Raw genomic sequence first — 5,390 nt, forward strand, 5'->3', positions numbered from 1 at the left:
AAGGAATTTTCAGCAAATAAACCCTATCAATGTTTAGCATCATTTAGCTACCATGGGTGAACTGTGAACTTCCAGATGTTCAAGATGGTTTTAGAAAAGGCAGAGGAACCAGAGATCAAATTGCCAACATCTGCTGGATCATTGAAAAAGCAAGAGAGTTCCAGAAAAACATCTATTTCTGCTTTATTGACTATGCCAAAGCCTTTGAGTGTGTGGAGCACAATAAACTGTGGAAAATTCTGAAAGAGATGGGAATACCAGACCACCTGACCTGCCTCTTGAAAAACCTGTTTGCAGGTCGAGAAGCAACAGTTAGAACTGGACATGGAACAACAGACTGGTTCCAAACAGGAAAAGGAGTACGTCAAGGCTCTATATTGTCACCTGCTTTTTTAACTTATATGCAGAGTACATCATGAGAAACGCTGAGCTGGAGGAAGCACAGGCTGGAATCAAGATTGCCGGGAGAAATATCAATAACCTCAGATATGCAGATAACACCACCCTTATGGCAGAAAGTGAAGAAGAACTAAAACGCCTCTTGATGAAAGTGAAAGAGGAGAGTGAAAAAGTTGGCTTAAAGCTCAACATTCATAAAACTAAGATCATGGCATCTGGTCCCATCACTTCATGGCAAATAGATGGGGAAACAGTGGAAACAGTGGCTGACTTTATTTTTCTGGGCTCCAAAATCACTGCAGATAGTGATTGCAGCCATGAAATGAAAAGACGCTTACTCCTTGGAAGGAAAGTTATGACCAAGCTAGACAGCATACTGAAAAGCAGAGATATTACTTTGCCAACAAAGGTTCATCTAGTCAAAGCTATGGTTTTTCCAGTGGTCATGTATGGATGTGAGAGTTGAACTATAAAGAAAGCTGAGTCCTGAAGAATTGATGCTTTTGAACTGTGGTTTTGGAGAAGATTCTTGAGAGTCCCTTGGACTGCAAGGAGATCCAACCAGTCCATCCTAAAGGAGATCAGTCCTGGGGGTTCATTGGAAGGACTGATGTTGAAGCTGCAACTCCAATACTTTGGCCACCTGATGCTAGCAGCTGACTCATTTGAAAAGACCCTGTTACTGGGAAAGATTGAAGGCAGGAGGAGAAGGGGACGACAGAGGATGAGATGATTGGATGGCATCACCGACTCAGTGGACATGGGTTTTGGTAAACTCCGGGAATTGGTGATGGACAGGGAGGCCTGGCGTGCTGCGGTTCATGGGGTCGCAAAGAGTTGGACACAACTGAGCGACTGAACTGAACTGAACTGAGCTACCATGGGCTAAATTTCAGCTTGTAATCTTGAGTAAGTTACGTTGGTATCTCTAGTTTCCTGGAACACAGAAAAGATACTCCATGTATATAGTTCTGGGAATGCTGCGAATGAGAATTTAGTTTTGGGAAAAACATCTTGGTACAAAAAGGCCCCGACCTAAGGATAAATGAACTGAATAAGAGGAGCTGATGAAGAAAGGGAGGTAGGGAGGAAGAGAAAGATAGGAGAGGAAGAAAGGCACAGAAAAGGATGAAAGCAAAGAAAGAAGAAACAAAATAGGGAGAGAGGGAAAAATAAGCATGGGAGAGAGAAGGGAGGGAGTAAAGAAGAGATACATAAAGAGAAACAGGAAAGTTAAATTGAAAACTACTATAAAAAATATTTGAAAGGAATATCTTTTATGGTGATTTGGCTCAGTTAGATGGACAAGATTCAATAAAGAGTAATATGGTTGATGCCCAAAGACACTCAGAGGAATCAAGACCCATCAAGTCTGAGTATAAATAGCTTTGCAGAAAGAATAGAGAGATGGTTCTAAGTTTTGTGAAGATGGATCGTCTGGCCAACTTGGAAGTGAAATAGAAACACACACAGTTAGAACTTGACCAATGAATTAAGCGGCATTGACTCATTTTAAATAATAAGTCTGTGTATTAGTAAACTAATTTCTATATTGTTTACATTTTAGACATGTAAATTATACTTTGCAATTGAGTATTTTGGCTTTGTCTTTACATTATTTCAGGCTCAAGTCATCCCTTCCCAGTCATTAATGTGTAGATTATATTACTAACCTCCTTCACTTATCAGTGAAAGGAACATTGTGAGGTTAAATATAACAATATGAGATCAATGTAGAGGAGCTACAAGAAATTAAATCACTTAAGTGTAGGAGAATGAATAACATTTATGTTGAACAAAATAGAGATTACATCTTCAAATTATATCTAAACTTGGAATACTTAAAGGAAAATAAGCTGTGCGAGTATAAAATGTAAGGAGGTAAACAACTAGATAAGTCATTAGAAAAGCAAATACAACTCAAAGTCTTAAGATCCCTCAAAAGGTATAGCTCTATGGATACATCTTCTACCGTTCAATGTTTTAATAAACACTACTATTTCTATCAGTATCTCATTAATATTCAAGATTATAAGAGGAAATTGTCTCTAGAATATATCCCCATCATGTACTCCTGTAAACATAGCTAAGTTATGAATCCTTTTGAAAGAATTTTTAACTTTTGTAGGCTAATTTGTAAGCAATTAATTTCTTAAAAAGTCATTTGGCTACTTCTTTTAAGTCTCTAATGCTTTGATATAAAAGCACCACAATATTTAGTTACAATTATACCTTGAAATTTTTCAATTATAATATATGCTGACCATTAAATACTGTTTTACTACTAGTATACTGAGTTTTCATCGTTTTCATGACTTCAGATGATTCAAGATTTCTTTAAAGAGAGAACATGTTTGCTCTTGTACTAAAGTTCCGCTATATTCCTGGAAATCTCCTGTGTCTCGCATAGAATTTGGATCTTGTAGCTTATGAAATTCTGCAAATGATTTGAAGCTAACCAGTGTCAACCATTAGAACTAATCCATCACATACAGTTGTCACAGCACAAAGAATGTCAATTATCTCTCACAAAGTAACTGAGGTGGCAAAATCGATCCAAGAAGGTACAGCAAATTATATTCTAAATATAGCATTCTAAAGAGCAACAGCTCTCAGTCACGAGCTAATCTTTTTTTCTTGTTGGCCCATCAAAACAGGATTTATGTTAGTTTTCCAACTGTAGAGAGAGGAAGGAGTAGCATCCACCTAGCATGATTTCATTTATTCCTGATTTATATTAAAAAATCCAATCTCTCACATGTGGGGTTTATGTGGATGAATTATGACAGAATCTAAAACATAGTTTTAAGCGAAGCTTTATGTAGAAGGTTAAGGTCAATTGCTTTGGATTAGCATTATAAAAGAAGTAAAACACTCATGAAACATCACCTAAAACAGGGATATTGTTATTTTCATACATCACTGAAGGCCAGATATACACAATATTTATGTTAGAATTTGCATAATTTAGTCTGCGTAAACAAGGTCAGCAGCATGACTTATTTGCTAACATTTATTGAGTGCTTATTGTACAGGTACTAGGGAAGGAATGGTATATAGTCATGAATAAGCTTAAAAAGGACTACTACCCTCATGGAACTTACACTCTGTAGAATAAAATGTAATTCTTAAGAAACATTGTACTAGACACCTGTCATGGGATCTCTCTTTGTGCTTCAATGTTGAGATGTCTACCTAACTATATTAAGATAAAAGGGCTTTGTCCTGACAATGGGTAATTGTCCTAAAGTAGTGAAAAGCAGAAGTATTAGTTTCTCAGTCATGTTCGACTCTGCGACCCCAAGGACTGTAGCCAGCCAGGCTCCTCTGTCCACGGAATTCTCCAGGCAATACTGGAATGGATAGCCATTCCCTTCTCCTGGGGATCTTCCCAACTCAGGGATCGAATCCAGGTCTCCTGCACTGCAGGCAGATTCTTTACCACCTGAGCCACCAAGGAAGCCCCCAAAAGCCATATCCAATGTGGGGCCCTAAGTACAATTGCCCTAAGTATAATGCAATTATTTTGCAATGCCACATAGAAAAACAAGCAGTAATGGAATTGAATGAAAACCTCCTTTGAACAAAGAGGACTAATAGAGAGTAAATGGGTTTTAATTCTGCTTAGAATTTAATGATCTCCACCTGAAAATGAAAAGTGAGACCCTAAGAAATCAAAATTAGAAATTTAGTGAATATGTACAGCAGATATTTAAAGAAATTGCAATCCTAAACATATTTTATTTATTTCGACAGATGCAAATTAATTTCAATTAGTTAAGGTCATTTTAGTAGTATTGTGTTACTGATCTTGTAGAACATTTTAGAAAATTGGCTAATTAATTCTTTCCTAGGAAATTAATGGCATGGATGAGCAATTTAAAGGGCATAGTTGGATTTTCAGATTAACAAAATAGGAAATATTAGTCTTTACCAAACATCTATTATACTTCTTAATCTGCCAACAAATGAAAAAAGGACACAGAATAGATTGATTTTTCCAGGAGGTGTATGTGTGTGGTTCTCTATGGAAGCAAGAAACTAACCAGTTATTCCATACAAATTAACCACAAGTCAGTCAAAAAGTCATGAAAGTGCTGAATTATATGATGTATAAGGGGGTGGGAGTGAAAGGAGAAAGAGTCCTTGAACCTCATCATCTAAGCCATTTTTAAGTGACAGAGCAAACAAATGGCACCCCAAGGGAGCAGCAGACCCAGATGAATTAATCTTCCAGGCTTAGATTAATGTTCTTAAGAATGATGTTTAATGAATAAACAGGATCTTATGGTTTCCCAGTGACCATTTAAGAAGTTGACTTCTAACCTCATGACTCTATGCTGCTAGGCCCTTGTTGTAGAATCCAAAAAGATGCCACCATGCAATCCTCCCCCTCAACACACTATTCTGTTGAGAAGCAAAGAGTTACAGAATGTACGTGTTTGACCTTGGTATTTTGAACACTGCCAAGAGCAATATTCTCTTAAATTTTCTCCTCCTAATTAGTACAAGCTGTCTCTTGCTTTTTATCTCTCTACATTTAAGTGGAAATATGAGTCAAAAAAAGACAAATTGTTCTTTGCTCCTTTCCTAGCTGCCACCAAGACAAATGATGCTCCTATAGGTTATGGGAACACTTCAAGTAGCTAAGAGCCCTTTATTACTTTTTTACTAGTGCCATGTGTAATAAAGGAATGAAGAATTAGCAGTATGGCACATCACTTAGATAATGAGCACCTACTGAATCTGAAGCACTAGATGCTCCTTAGTCAACCATTCTATCATTCATTCCTTTTTTTTTTATATTTGATGTGAAAAAAAAGGGAACAGAGGGATATAAATATACATGCATGCATGGGGCTTTAATTGCGGCTGTATGTGTATATTCTGCAACACAATTTGCAGGTGCAGATGTAAAGATAGTCTCAGAGATGATAAAAAGTAATGCCAATATCAAGAAGCATATTTATGCATATATATATATAAAACTC

This window comes from Giraffa tippelskirchi, chromosome 10 (assembly GCF_054371585.1).
Source record: "Giraffa tippelskirchi isolate mGirTip1 chromosome 10, T2T-mGirTip1v1.2.pri, whole genome shotgun sequence".
In the NCBI taxonomy this organism is placed as follows: Eukaryota; Metazoa; Chordata; class Mammalia; order Artiodactyla; family Giraffidae; genus Giraffa; species Giraffa tippelskirchi.